Here is a 15,715-nt window from a genome sequence, read left to right as displayed (position 1 = left end):
TAACTTGGGCTGGACCAAGCGAAGAGAGCTGGAGCTCGCGCCGAAGCGGAGGATGCTCAAGGGGAGGTAACGGGAGACAAAACCGTTAGGCATGTGAAGGAGACTCTGGAATTCACGTCACTGGTTGCTTTGGGGATGTGACCAAGGACAAGGCTGGAGGTCCCCAGCGGGTACCTGGAAAGGGGAGGAAGGACCCCTCAGCCTGGAGGGCAACGCCAAAGCCTGGATCGTTCAGTGAGCGGAGCTATTACTTCCATTTCAAACCAGATCCCGGGCAGGAGGTGGGGAACATCCGCAGGAGACATACGTGGGATGCTCTAAGGTACAACCCAAGTGAGGATGCGCTTAAAAAAAACCACCCTACCTGGATGAAAGGCTCTCTGAAATGGGAAAGCCCAGGGGAATATTGGTGGCCAAGAAAGTCTCTGCCTGTACCCCACACCTCTCCTCGCAGAAGAACTTTGAAGACAAACAAAACCCAAGTTCAGGGCTGGGATCGCTCCGGACCTGTCTGTAGTTCGGCAGAAGAAGTCATCCTCCTTTCTGGCTGCCTAAACCCCGCGTGCAAACCTCAGCCCACATTGGGATTGAGAAATTCCCGTAACGGCGGGGAAATGATGTGGTTCTTAAAGGAATGCGTCAGTTTTGGTGAGGTCGCACTTCTTTTGTTCGGTTTTTGAATACGGATAATTTCTTGGCCTGAATTCCTCCTCTTGTCATGGCATATGCATCATTGGTGATGGAGACCTTGTTCATGGGAGAAGGACTTTGGGCTCCCAAAGACCGAAGTCTCTGGGGCTCTGCGTAGGTACAGGCTGGGGAGAACCAGGCTGAGATGGCAAGAAAAGAAACAGAAGTGCAAAAAACCAGCAGTTTTAGTCCAAACTGCATTGTTCGCCTTGGGGAAGGAAGAGCGAGTGTCGATGTGGCCCTCGGTGGGACATCGCTTCCTGGGCTCGTTTGCATTTATTCCCAGTGCGGTAGAAACCCTGTGGCCACCGGAGCTGTGGATAAGGGAGTTAATTTACGGCAGCTTTTGCCGAAGGAGGAGGTGCAGAGGGAGGTGGGTTGGGGACCAGGACTGCTGGAAGAGCCCCTGGAGCGGGTCCCCGATCCCCTGGAGATGAGCTGAGGGTGCCAAGGCTGGACAGGGGGATGGCGGGGAGGAGGGGGGGCCGTGGAGGTGAAGCACCCCACGGTGTGAAATCAATCCAGTGCGAAAGCCTTCTGCACAAATTAAAGCTAATTGGAGCTGTGGCTCTCATTAACTCGGCGTTTGGCCATGTCCTGCCCTGAGGGCAGCCCATGGGGGTGTGTGGGGGGGGGGTGGGTAAGGGAGAGGGAGCTGCTCCGGGGGTTCCTCCAGCAAATTGCTCTGCGGGCAAATCCCCGGGGATCCGGTGCTAACTGTGGCACGGGCGCAGCCGGAGTGGTGTGAGGATGGGCTTGCAGAGCTTTTTGACTCTTGGCCCACTGTGTCTTAACGTGGCAGAGCCCCAACCCCCCCTCCCAGGCGTCCATCCCTCCTCCTGCAGAGGGGAGCTGTGCCCCCTCCGCCCCAAGGCTGCCTCATCCTGCAGCTCCCCAGCCCCAAAATTAACGGATGCTCAGACCATAGAAAGTCAGAGATCTTAAAAGACCTTAAAAAGACCCTTTGAAAAAGACCCTGAAGAGTCCCCCGTGTTCGGGGAGTGAGGGCTGAGCCTGTCTCCATCACTGGGAACCCCAAATAACGGAGCAGTGGGCTCTGCCCCGTTGCCACCCGTGGAGCTGCGGGCAGGCTGGGGGAGGCGGGGGATGTGCTTTTTTGGGGAGATCTCACCTCCGAACCCACCGAGGAGCTGCAAAGTATATCTGTTTGCAGCCTTCCCTGCAGCGTGACGGGTTCGCGGCGTGATGGGTTCGCGGCGTGACGGGTTCGCGGCGTGCTGTCGAGGCCGCAAAAGACGTTGAACAAAAGCTTTAACGACTCTGAAATCTCACGGGACTGACCCAAAAAGCACTTGTCTACCACGCCGGTGGTTTTGGGCCACAAAAAGCCAAAGCACCCACCGAAGGTCTGACCCAGCCCTGCAGACAGCCCCGGGTCTCCCGTGGGGGGAACGGCACATTAACAGGAGGAGAATTGATTTTCTGGATTGCAACACAGACCTGGATCTTGGGAAGCGCTGGTCCCAAAGGTGTTAAATTTAGTTTCTTTTGGAACATGATCTAGTAGCCCTTAAAATGGGGGATAGAATGTATCAGCACTAAAGTTATTTTTATTTTTCACCGGTGTTACAGAGACCTTTTTTATGGCACGTGTGTTTGTAACATAATTATACCTCATGTGTTTTCAACAGCCACTTTGTTAAAGCGTCTCTCTGTTACGGTTCAAAAGGTGTTATTTTCACAAGCGAAGTGATGGGAAAAACCAGATCCCTTCGCCCGTTCGGGCTGGTGGGTGCCAGCGGCGCTGCGTTCCCGGAGCTCCTCCCGGCCAGCACCGAACCCACCCTGCGGACATCTCACACCCGTGACAATCTTGCCAAATTTCAACCTCTTCTGAGTATTGTACATACCGGCGTTGTCGACGTCGCTCCGTGCTGTTGGGTTTCTTTCGCTTGGTCGCTGAGCCAGCTTATTGTTAATGTGCTTTTTCGAAATAATCGAGAGTTTGATAGTCTTTAACTGTCAGTCTGGTATATTAATCTGTGTCGCCGCGACTCTGACTCGAAACCTCGTGCGTTTTAAAGATAACCATCTTATCAGGACAGGCGTGTTGAGATGTCATTTGGAGCGGAGGACTGGATTTGGCAAGGGAAGGCAAGTTAAGAACGTATCCAGTTGATTAAAAAAAAAAAAAAGAAAACAAAAAAAAGGGAGCGATTTAACGATGGCTGACATCAAGAGAAGATCCAAAAAATAGCGTGCATTGATTCCCGTAATCATCCGAGCGCAGGCTGCTCATCTTTATTCATAGCCCTTCAAAGCCGTGCTCTGAGATGCCGAGAGCATCGCTGAGATGCCGTGCGTTAGACGCGCTCTTTAGTCGCCGAACACAGAGACGTTTCTCCTCTGCGCCCGGCGCAGCCGCCGTCCCCCGGCAAACGCTGTACGCCCTCCCTTCCCCCTTTTAATTTTAGGGTGCAATTAAAGGGATGAGAACTCCGCTGTTGGGTCCAGCCCAGTGGAAAGGCGGGAAAAGCTCATCTGGGGATGGTATAAGGTCAGGTAACGCCACTTGTTTTAAGAACAAGTTAGAAGATATTTTAAGAAAACAGCAAAATTGCAAAGCAAAATATCTCAAAAAAAAAAAAAAAAAAAGCCTTGAAGGGCGCTAACGAAGGCTAAGTGGGCAGAGCAGGTGGGATGGGGCCGGAGGAAGCTTTCGGAGACGCCGTACAACAGGCTGCTTTGCTTGCCCCGCTAGATTTGGGAGAAAAGTCGGGATTCCTGCGGTCCCGTCCCGGCCTCCAGCCTCTTTCTGCAGGCGCTGGCGATAAAAACCTGCAATATTCATTTCTCAGAAAGCGGCCGTTGCGCTCCCCAGGGGCTTGACTTACGCACACACTTGGACGTTTTCTGCGACAGATGTTCAGATGCTGTTATTGCTACCGAATCCTTGTAAAATTAAAGAATTTGTGGTTTTCTCCCCTAAAAAGCTTCGGGAGCCGCTGTGCTCCCCTACTTTCTTGCTTTTCTTTCCATCGCACGGAGACAGCTAGAAATTCATCCCTTGAGCTGAGATGAAGCATCCCTGGGTGAATTAAATTACCCAGCTCTGTAATCCCCCTATTTTCACCCACCAGCCTCTGATACAGGTAAATTACCTTTCTCTTTTTCACGTCTTTTCTGCTTTCTCCAAGATAACGTCATGTCTGCATATTTAAAACGAATGCTCTGAGACACCGCTGTTGCTGACGGGGGTTTTCCATAACGCATCACCTCTCTGACCCTTGCCAGGCCAAGGCACTCACGTCCCCTTTTAAACCCATCACTCCTGTTCCCGAGGATGATTTCGGAGCAGGACGATTTATCTGGCAATACGCAAGTCATCGGTAGAGCTGGACGCGCAGGTGGAGCGGTATTAGGGGGAGACGGAGCCAGGGAGTAGTGAACCAGGGTCTGAAATAGGGCAGTTTTAATGCAAAACGGTGTGTGTGGTGTGTGGTTGCTGCCACGTCCCTCGTGCTGCCATTAGTGTGTTGGACGCGGGATGTGGTTATTCAAATTGCTCAGGTCTTGCAGGAAAATCACTTTTGTTGCTGAAGGTCAGATATTCCCACGGCTGAATTTAGCATCTTTCAAGGGGAACGGGCTCTTCATTCGTCACCTGAGGTCCCAAAACATGGCAAACGGGGGGCGTTGCATTGACCACACACCTCCAGCACAGGAGCAGCGCGTGTTTCTTGGTCTCCCGCCCGTGACTATGCAACTGATTTTCGTGGGATCTTCCTGGGACGGAGACGGCTGGATAGAATTTGGACTCCGCTTCCCCTCGTTCGCCTGCGCAGCCGGGTGAGGCTTCCACGGCTGGCTCGACTGGACCGCAGGTTGGGTGTGTTTGGGAGGGGAAATACTGCCCTGTGAAATTCACTGCGCGGGACTGAAAAACGAAAGTCTTCTCTGCAGGAAGGCTGAATCCGGACTAACGAGGCGCCACAGAAACGACGCAGTTTTAGACTGGAGGTGTAAAGCGCAGTCTTGTTACTCCGAGTTCGTTTTAAACTCTGGTTTTGCCGGTGTTTGCTGTGCGTTGCAAATTGTTTAAACTTGTTCTTTTCATACCAGTCTGATGCTAAACCAAGCTGCTGCATCCTGTTGTCCTGGTGACCTCCACTGCGCTGTGTTCAGTTACCGGTAAAAAAAAAAAAAAAGTGATTTTTTTTTTTTCTTTGGGTTGCGTGATTTTTTTACCTGATGTCGAATTTATTTTTTTAATGGTTTGGTTTTTTTTTTTTTTTTCATTAGAACTTGAAACTGTAATTTCATACACAAAGTTCAATAAAATGACTGAAACAGGCGGCACGTGGTGTTTGGAACTGAAACGGGGCGGAGGGAAGATGTCGGGGGTGGGAAGGATGGTGCCAGGGTGAGGTTCGAGGTGTATCCCCTGGATGGACTCATGTCTCGGGGTGAAACAAGCTGAAATTCAATGCCATTCTCAGGAGTAAAATTTACTCCATTAGAAAAATCAAATCTTGGGGTAAAATCTGCACATTTCCAGCAGCCCCAGAAGCCATCCAGAGAGCTGCGCTCTCTTTATAGACTGAAGAAGCTCCAGGCAAACCCTTGAAATTTTAATTCTAAGTGTCAGGAGAAGGGATGTCACTGGCAAAGCAGAGGTGCCGGCTCCGGAGCTGAACGAGCGAACGTGGCCAAATATTGTCAGAGCTTTTTTTAGGTTACCGGTTGTCTTAAAAATACTGAATAGTGAGAATGGAAAAAGAAGTTGGGATTTTACAAGCCACATTTAATCGACGGCAGCTGTGACCGGTCTCACCCCTGTACTCCCCCAAGCTTTGAGGGGAGGATTTCCCAGAGCAGCTGAAAACTGGAGACTTTTCTGGTTCCTTTTGCTTCTCAATCACCTGTTTCTGGTATTTGCAGATTTAATTGAAAAAACAAGATGCACATTCCTGGTTTGGGGAAAGCAGCTGGAGACGGCGAAGTGAGGCGGATGTTTTTGCAAATCCCATTCCTAGGATTGAAATCCAGGAATCAGCTCCCAGTGCTGAGCTGGGGGGGTCAGGACTGGGAGCAGAGGTCAGGCGGGAGAGGTGGGTCCGTGAGAACCTCGTGAGGTTCAACAAGGCCAAGTTCAGGGTCCCGCACCTGGGTTGGGGCAACCCCCTGTATCCGTACAGGCTGGGGATGAAGGGATGGAGAGCAGCCCTGCCGAGAAGGATTTGGGTGAAAAGCTGGCCACGAGCCGGCGATGTGTGCCGGCAGCCCAGAAAGCCCCCGGCCCCCCGGGCTGCATCCCCCGCAGCGTGGCCGGCAGGGCCAGGGGGGGATCGTGCCCCTCTGCTGCGCTCTGCTCTGCTCTGGGGAGACCCCCCCACAGTGCTGCCTCCAGCTCGGGGGGTCCCCACAGCAGAAGGCCCCGGAGCTGTTGGAGCGGGGCCAGAGGAGGCCCCGGAGATGCCGCGAGGGCTGGAGCCCCTCTGCTGGGAGGATGGGCTGGGAGAGGTGGGGGGGTCAGCCCGGAGAAGGGAAGGCTCCGGGGAGACCTCAGAGCCCCTTCCAGTGCCTAAAGGGGCTCCAGGAGAGCTGGGGAGGGACTCTGGATCAGGGAGGGGAGCGATAGGATGAGGGGGAACGGTTTTAAACTGAAAGAGGGGAGATTTAGGTGAGATACTGGGGAGAAATTCTTCCCCGTGCGGGCGGTGAGCCCCCGGCGCAGGGTGCCCCGAGAAGCTGTGGCTGCCCCATCCCTGGAGGTGGTCAAGGCCGGGTTGGACGGGGCTGGGAGCAACCGGGGCTGGGGGAAGGTGTCCCGGTCCAGGGCAGGGGGGTGGACTAGGTGGTCTTTAAAGGTCCCTTCCAACCCAAACTGTTGTGTGATTCTGTGTTTCAGAGCAGCAGCCATGTGTGCCTGTAGCCGCTCTGGGCAGGATCAAACTGGTGGAATTCCACAGTGATGGAGAACCTTGAATTCTTGAATTTTACAAAGCATCTTGTTTGACCTTATTGGCTTCAAGGAGTCTGATAGGGTCAAATAAGTTCCTAGAAAAGCAGTGTTGGGCGCTGGGACCGGTTTGGGCGGTTTCATCTCTCTTTGCTCTCTAGGTTTGCTGTGAGCACCAGGTCTGCTGGGGAGGACGAGCTGGGTGGTGGATGACCTGTGATGAGCAAAATCCCTTTGCATCAGCTTCAGCAATTATTTCCAAATTATCTCAGTGTGGCTGTATACTGGATGGGACCAAATCAGATCCCGGCCGGTGTTGGTGACAGGGACAGATTTACGGCTGGGAGGAGAACCAGAGCATCCTCTCTGGTTCAGGGGTGCTCAGAGCTGGAGCAGTGGGTTTTAGCCGCTCTCAGTGCTTCTCTCTTTGCCGTGACGTTGATTTCTCTATCAGCTTCCCTGAGGGTCGTGGTGCCTCCAGCTGCAGGTTTCGGTTGACGTGTGGTTAACTGGAGGGGTGCTTAAGCATCTGTGGAAAACGGGATGTCGCAAAGTTTGAGATGCGGACGGCGGCGTGAATACCATCAGCCAAAACCACCCCTGGAGGAGGGACGGGCACAGGGGCTGTGTCTGGCACATGTCACCTGGGTTTGCTTGAGGAGCAGCAGGAGATGCCTCCCACAGCACCGCTGCTGAGTGGAGGGCGATGTTCCCATACCCAACCCATCACTGGGACCCAGGGGGGAACCTCGATTTGAGGTGTGCAACCCCATGGGTTTTGCAGGGTTTCCAGCCCATACGTGGGGTGATAAAGGCGTGGAGAAGACATTGCACCAAAGAGCTGCTGAGGTGGTCAGCGCCGACAGCTCATCTCCCCCGAGTCGCGTTTTATTTACCAATTTTGGGGGTTTGGAGGCAGGAGCTGAGAGGAGGGCAGAGGCTTCGGGATGTGGGTCAGCCCGGGGGTGGCGCGGTGTGACAACAGGATGGATGTCTCCTGCTTCATCTCCAGAGGTTATAAACGACAGTGGGTGAATGCCCCCGTGGCAGTAACACAGCGGAGAGGGTTTGGAGCCGCACATGGAGCAAGCACTGGTGCTGCCTGGGTTTGGGGTGTAACCAATTCATCTCAAAAGAAGGGTCTGGAGGAGTTGGGCTGCTGAAGGGCTGGTGTCTGCTGTCCTTCTGGCTGATGTTTTGCTCACCTCCATACCCGAGCATCCCCACGCGGGCATTCCCCAGCAGCACGGCTCTGTGCACCGGTGCGACGTGAGCCATAAATCCTTCACTCACTGCTTGGAAATTTCCCTATGTTCCATTTCCTTCTTGTGTTATGAAGAAATATCGATTCATCATTCCCTACTCACCATCTCACCACCTTGCAGGATTTTAATGACTTGTCCCTCTTTCCAAGCCAGAGCATCCAGCTCTTCCAACTGTGACTTTTCCGGGACGCTGCAGAGGGGCTCTTCCAGCCCGGAGTCAGGCTCCTGCCGTGTATTTCCTCTCTCCCCAGACCACCCCTTGCTAAGGAGGCCTCGTATTAGACACTTCGCTTCCTATTTTTCCAACAGATGTTGGCATCCAAAAGGATCTTCCTTTCTATTCCAACCAGTGAGGCACGACGTCCTTCTGCAAGGGCCGTGGGCCATCTCTCTGCCGTCCCATTTACTCGTGGGATGGCTAAGGTCATTGTTCACAAAAATCTCCTTTACTTAACACCACCTGGCATTGGCCATTTGGTACTACTCAGTTTATTGACATGCTCTTGAATTTCTACCAGAGCTTCAATCTTAAGGCCTCACTGTGCTGGTCCGCAGGCAGCACCCATACCGAGGATTTAGGCAGCGTTTCTGCCCTGCCTGTGTTTGCGAAGGGTGGAAGCAGACTTCATCTCCTGCTCTTCCAGGCGTTAGGGCCTCAGTCACCTCTTGTTTTATCCATCGGTGTGAACGAGATGTGCGCCAACGAGCGTAGGTGGGGTGAAGACCCCAACCGATGAACGTCGTTATGGGGGTGGCAGATGCTTGGCTTTGCAAAGAGGGGAATGACAGAGGGGACTGTGCTCTCCTTGTGTGTCCCAGGTGGTGACCGCCACCGCATGTGGCTTTCTCAGCTCCATTTGGGCAACCTGCCTTCATCCCAGTACCGGGCTGAGCAGGACCTGATGTGCACAGAGCTCCTGAGCTCCAGGTCAGGGCTACCTGGGGCTGTCCGGGGGCTCTGTCCCTTCTGTGACTGCAGGAAAGGAAATATTCCCACGGCTTCACGGCGTGATGGAATCACAGGGGATGCTGCAACGGTGGTCATTCTCAAGGATCCAGCCCGAGAGCGGTCGGGATTTCAGATGCTCCCAGGACTTTCCTGGAGAACAGAAGCATTTCCTTTACACCCCAGGATTTCCACACCCCCAGGGGAATCAAGTACAAATGAAGGGAACTGTCAGGATCTGGACCACACACCCGAGAGGGGACTGAAGCTGCTCTTGCCCCGGCCAAGTCAGCAGCCGCGCGGGTGATGCTGCGGCTCCCATGGGTGCTCGGTGCAGCGGCAGCCCCGGTGGGTGCCGCTCGTCTGGGAAAGCGTGAGCTGAGAGAGAAAGGTGGGGAGGGGGAGAAGGGAAAGCCAGGGCTAAAAATAGCTATTTTTGAAAGAAACGGATGAAAACCTCTTTGAAGAAGTGAGGGGAGAGGGGGAGGGTTTCCATGGAAACGGGGAAGTCTGTCTCTTCCCAAAAGAGGGGGTGGGAGATGAAGAAATAGTAAATACAGCAGAGAAATGACGGGGAAGAGGATGCTGCGAGTCAGTGGCGTTCCCCGTGGATGGAGGGGAGGGGGCTGTGGGGTCTGAGCACACCCGGATCCCAGGGGAGCTGGGGGGGAGGGGGCTCTGACACTGCCTGCCCGCATAGCCTTGGGCATGTCACCTAGTGTCCGCCCCGTGTCACCTACAGCCCTGCAGCTGTCACCTGTCCAAGTCACCGGGAAGAACAGCGAGTCCAGAGCTGCTGGGGACACGCTTGTGGGGCCAGGTCAGTGTCACCACGATGGGGCATCTCCAGCTGCTCCCGGCAGCTTGGCAGTGGCAATAAAATAATGAATTTCCTCCAAACCCTTTCAGAAAGTGCACAAAACCGTGGTGTTTTATTTTTTTTTCTACTAGGACTTTTCCCCCATGGCGCGGCCACTTCCAGAAGAGACCCTGCAGGAAAGGGAGCCGCGCTGAGCAGTGGGGACATGGGGGTCTTGGCTGGAGTGTGTGTGGGGGGGTAACCAGGGGCTTACAGTGAGGTTGGAGGCCAGGTTGGAGCGGGCTGGCACGGAATGGGATTTGGTATGGCTCCCAGCCTGGCACGTTGTATGCTTTGGCAAAGCTCATGACCTGCTGTGGCCCACAGTTTGGCACAGCTCAGGATTTGGCACGGCTCACAATCTGGCACAGCCCCTGTATTGGCATGGCTCACAATCTGGCACAGCCCCTGGTTTGGCATGACCCAGAGTTTGGCACGACTCACGATCTGGCACGGCCGTGGGGCTGGCGTGGCCCATAATTCAGCTCAGTCCAGGATTTGGCCCAGCGGGGTGCTTTGTACCGTGCCACGCAGTGCCATCTCCTGGCTGAAGCTGCCATGGTGCCACTGTGCCCACAGTGCCATCGTGCCCGTGTCACCAAGCCGTGGGGAAGGTGTTCCCCAGCCTGCACATCCCCACCACCTGCATCTCCTCCCTGCAGCAGGAAGAGGAGGCAAATCATCCTCTCAAACCACTTCTCCTCCCGGCTTGTTTGCAGTCCTGCTGCTCCCCGGGGAGGGACGAACGTCTGGGGTGATGAGAACACGGCTCAGATCTGACCTTCAGCAGCTCTCGGCCCTCACCCAGCACCGGCAGATGCTTGGGCTGAGACCCACAGGGTCTAAAAATAGCTTCTGCAGGGCTGCTTGTCCCATTTGTGCTGTGATGGGAGATGCTGTCAGCCTGGTCACCTGCATGGGGAACCAGTCCCAGAACTGGTGACTAAAAGGAGTTGTGCCCCATCATGGCAGAGCAGAGAGGACCCTGAGGTCACCTAACCGCTCCCCCAAGGCAAAGGCAGTGTACCCACAGGTGCTGGCCATCTCCACTGGAGGTTTCTCCCATCTCCCCTCAGTCTTCTCTTCCCTAAGAGGAGAACACCAGAAGATTTCCACTTTCAGCCCCGTTTCCCTGCTTCTTGGTGAGCATCACCGCCATGGAGCCGGAGGAGGAGGGATGCTCTGTCGGGCAGATGGGCACGGGCTGGCCCAGACATGGGGACGAGGAATCATCGGAGAGAAAATGAGATGTTCATCACCGCTCCTCTGTCTCGGGGTCACACGAGCAGCCCTGTCTGAGCAAAGCAGGCGTTCGGTTGGTGTCTCACATAAAGGCATTTTTGGAGCCCTTGAGGCGACTGCGCTTTCTTGCGCCCTTTGGAGCTGGAGGACTGGAAGGACAGTGGGACACGGCTGGGTCCCCTCAGCGCGGAGGTGGTGGCCCACAGCCAACCTGCGGGGACACGGGGGCTCAGCCAACACCTTAAATAAACCCCTGGGGAGGGATGGGAGAACTTTATCCCCGGGCGATGCCCGGGCTTGTGAGCCGGCGGGCTTTCTTTCCAGAGCTGAGAGCACTCGCGCCTGGCTGGAAGGAGGCTATTGATTTCTTCTCCGTTCGCTAATTTGGCTTGTCCTGTCCTTTTTGTTTGTGCAAGTGAAATAAAGCGGCTTTGAGAGCCTTTTAACCAGAGTGGCTGGAGCAGCCCAAGCGGGAGGCACCCACGCAGGACCGACGCTCGCCCCGCGCCAGCCCGGCAGCGGGTCCATTAGCTCTCCTGGAGTGAGCGGCAGCCTGGCATGAAATATTCACAACCATCTCGACGAGCTCCAAAGCCCTCAAGAGCTAAAGTTCTTTACCGCGTTTCAGTTGAGCTAAATGACTTTTCTTTTCAATGAACGGTGCCCGGCTCCTCTCCAGCCCGGCTGTTCAGGCTGTTGGAGCATCTTTGGAGGCAAAGATGTTGCAACTCAGCGATCTCGACCAAATGAGAATTCAGAGCAGTACCCAAAGGAGTTCCTTTTAAAATAATCAGATATTTTATTATGAAAACCACCTCGGAGAAATACAGAGGGAGGATGTGTTTAACAGACAGGCGATATTTGCTGTTTTCCCTTTGGCTGTCATCTGCCTTCCCAGGGGCCAGGAGATTCTCCAGGGACCAGGAGATCCTTCCATGGACCAGGAGTTCCTCCCACAAACCAGGAGATCCTCCCACAGACCAGGAGATTCTCCCACAGACCAGGACATCCTCCCAAGGCCCAGAGATCCTCCCAGGGACCAGGAGATCCTCCCATGGTCCAGGACATCCTCCCATGGTCCAGAAGATCCTCCCACGGCCCAGGAGACCCTCCCAGGGACCAGAAGATCCTCCCAGGGACCAGGAGCCCTGCCCAGGTCCTGCAGATCCCCAATCCCAGCATCGCTTTTTTCTCTGCTCCTCCTTTCCTGCGTAACTTTGGGCAAAACCCTGAGCCGCCCCAGTGTCCCCAGACAGGAGGAGGCTCTCTGACCTGTCTCACCATGATATTTTGGGATCCACCAGCAGCACCTGCTATGGAAGAGCAAAGTCTGCTCTGCGGGGCTGTGTCACTTTGTTCCCCGGCCGCCTCCGCTTTTAGATGCCGTGCCATCACATCGGCATCACCGATGTCTCTTGGCATCCCCTCCTCTTGCCACCGCGCACCAAGGCGCGGGTGCTGGGGACCAGGAGCTCGGTCCTCTGACGTAGGCAGCGGTGGGAGGTCGGATGCTTTCCCCGGAGGGTGACTCACAGCCCCGGGAAAGTCGCTTACTGCTTTCACAGCTCCTAAAATGACACGGGGCCCAGTTATGTCAACCCCTTCAGCTGGAAAGTTGTGGCTCGGATGGAGATGGGGACTCAGCGCCCTGCCCTGTCCAAGCCCTCTCTGCTCAGCGCCATGGTCAAGTTTTGGTCTAGTTTGGCACATCTGCTGGTGTCCACTCCAACCCTCAAAGTCCCTCTGGCTCTGCAGAAGGTGTCCCCAGGAGGGACACCACGGGGAGATGCCATCGTCTGAGACTGTGCAGGACACATGAAGGTGGTGGGACAGGGTCTGTCCTCTCCAGAGGGAGCAGCTCAGCTTATGGTGGCACAGAGAAACGCTGGTGTCCATCCCAGGTGACGTGGCATGGGGCCAGGCGTGGGTCGTGCTTCACAATGTGATTCTAAGGCTTGAGCTTTGCTGTTCTGGATGAGACCAGCCCTGGGGACAACCTGTCCTGTGGGTTTCATCCATGGCCCCACAACACCACATCACGGAGCATCCTCCAAACCCACCTCCAGCAGGATACAGGGGGTGGGAAAAGGGAAAAAGCACCTTTTTGCTTTTTGTTTATAAGCCACGGGCTGGCTGCAAGCCCACGAGTACAAGGTACGAACAGGATTTCCCTGGGAATTAAGGCAGTAAAGCAATGGGATCTCATCTGCTTCTCGATGGGACCTGGACATTAGATCACCTGGGACATCCTCACATTAGAACAACTTCCCCGGGGCCACACACAGGGATGGGATAAGGTTTCCAGTTGGGATGACTATACAATCCATTTGAATGAAAGAAATAATCGGGAAGGGACTTATTTTTTTTCAACTCTAATATCGAGGGGAAGGCATCGGCTGGTTACATCCCCGTAAAGCAGACAAGTGGGTGCAGCGCATCGGCTTGGCTCGTTCTCTGCGAGGCTGGGTTACGTCTGGAGCTGTCAGCGTGGCGGAGGGAAGGCGGGTGCAGACACACAGACTATAATAATAGCTCCACAATTAGGATAGTAAATCAGGAGAGCGTCACTCAATTCAGAGAAATTCCCCCGATTTGTTAGAGACGGGGTTTTGGCTCTTCGTAAGGAGCTGGTGCTGTTTGTATGAAAAATTCCCCTGGTTTGGCGAAACCTTCGCAAGGCGGCAGCAGAAATAACTTAGAAATTCAGCTTCGCTCGAATTGGTCTCCGCCCGGCCTCAGTTTCTGCATATTGCATAAGGATTACCCTCGGGCAAATCATTTTTCTGGCTTCAACCTACCCCGCTATGGCAGATCTGCCTTCAGAAAAAAGGCCAAAATGATGCAGAAAACATTAAAAAACCCTTCATCCAGAGTCGCCTCCTGTCCAGTTGGATGCACGCAGTAGGAAAACCCATCCGTGCAAGGGCTGTTCACGGCAGGGAGCGAAGGCTTCCCAACTTTGCCGTAGGGTTAGGAGTTAATTTTCAATAGTGGGGTTTTGGCTGGGGTTTGGGGAAATAGATTTGTTTGTTTGTTTGTTTGTTTGTTTCCAGATCAAGAGGGGTGTCGGGGGGAGCGGTGGGTGATAGCTGCCTCTGTGCCACCCGCTGCTCCTGGCACATCGGGGGGCTGAAATAATATGGTTTAGCCCTACCGCGTATCCCCCCCCCTCACCCCCTGGCTGGGCACTTAGCACTGATTTTCTTGGCTATTCAGGGCGGTCCATGCCCTCCCTCGGGCTGTTGTCCCCAGGGGGATCATCACCGGTGCTGGAACCCCCTTGTAAATTTGACCGCTGCGGGTGGGAATAGAAATATTTCCATCGCCTCCTCCAACGCTCGGGTTTGCTGGGCGGCAGGAGCCGTACGGGACTTGTTGCTGCCCCCATGCTCTCTGTGGGGCCGCGGGGTAAGGGCAGAGTGGTCCGAGCAGAGGCATCTCCCTCGTGCCCTAAGGTTCGTCCGTCTTACATGCCAAGTTTGGAGGAGTTTGGGCATCTCCCTCCTTTGGGGGACGGGAGATGCCTCCTGGTGAAGGGAGTTCTGTAGCGCTATAAAATTCTTGCTCAGAGCGATATAGAATTGTTGCTTATAAATGATAAGCAATTATAAATTGCTTATAAAATTATACAACCTCACGCCAGCCAAAGAGCAGAACGGCGGGATCCCTGCGAGTCCCGTCCTGCCCCATCTCCTTCCCCAAACCTGCGGGGAGCTGGTGCTTGTCCACCTCCCACCCCCCCCTGACCCCCCCCCCGAGATCTCCCCGAGCGCATCCAGGCTATTACCAAGAATATGGTCTGGACCGGAGCCGCGTGGTAAAGCAGCATCACGTATCCAGGGATATGATTATTTCCCAGTGGTTGAAATCTAGGTCTCTTGCTTGGGAGGAGGGAGGCAGGAAGGGGGGGGGGGGGGAAGAAGAAGATGCTCAGCTTAATCTTATGAATATTCATGGAGAAGCTCTGCTGCTTTGGGTGGTTGACTCCCAGGGTAGGAGTTTGGGGGGCCGGAGGTGAGAGGTGGCGGCGGCGGCGGCGCGGAGCAGAGCGGCTGCTTGTGCATTCGCCGCATGCCTGACTGCGGAGCCAATTGTAAGTTGGTGCCTTTTTCTCTTCTCCCTCCCCCCCACCTCCCACCCCCCCCCCCATCTCTTTGCATCCTTTCCCCCCCCCTCACCCCCCCCCCCCCTCCTCCCTCACCCGCTGCCCTGCTGAAATACAGCCCGGCCATAAACTCGACAAATGGAGGGATTTGTGTTTTCGCCACAAAACACGACCTCGTCCTCCAGGCGCGTCACCCGAAATCTCACCCCGCCGAGAGGCAGGCACGGCTCCTGCCTGCAGTCCTCTGGGCAGGCAGGGAGAAAACTGAGGGTCTTTGGGCAAATCTTCACCTCCTCCATGCTCCCCTTCCCTCTCCCCCCAAATTTGCATGAATTAACCCCAAAGATGCTCAAAGGTGTGTGTGTGTGGGGGGTGTTGGCAAGGAAAGCGTGCGATGGGGAGAAAGTAGAAGGTGAGTGTTGCGATGTGTGATGTCAACTCAGATGATGCCGTAACCGTCTCCGATAAGCACCGAGCATCACCCCTTGGGTTCGGACTTGGAGGAAGAAGCCTCGACCCCACGCCAAATAAAAATCAACACGTTCACAAAAAAAAAAAAAAAAAGAAAAAAGAAAAAAGGAAATCTCTGTGCTGTTCAACAAACCTTTGGGAAGGGAGAAAGGGGAGGAGAGAGTTTACAGGCAGGAGAAAAACTGTATTATAAACAACAACAAAAAAAACCACA

The sequence above is a fragment of the Vanellus vanellus genome, assembly GCF_965231255.1.
Source record: "Vanellus vanellus genome assembly, chromosome: 23".
Lineage (NCBI taxonomy): Eukaryota > Metazoa > Chordata > Aves > Charadriiformes > Charadriidae > Vanellus > Vanellus vanellus.
The sequence above is the reverse complement of the archived record's forward strand: the minus strand, read 5'-3'. Positions refer to the sequence as shown.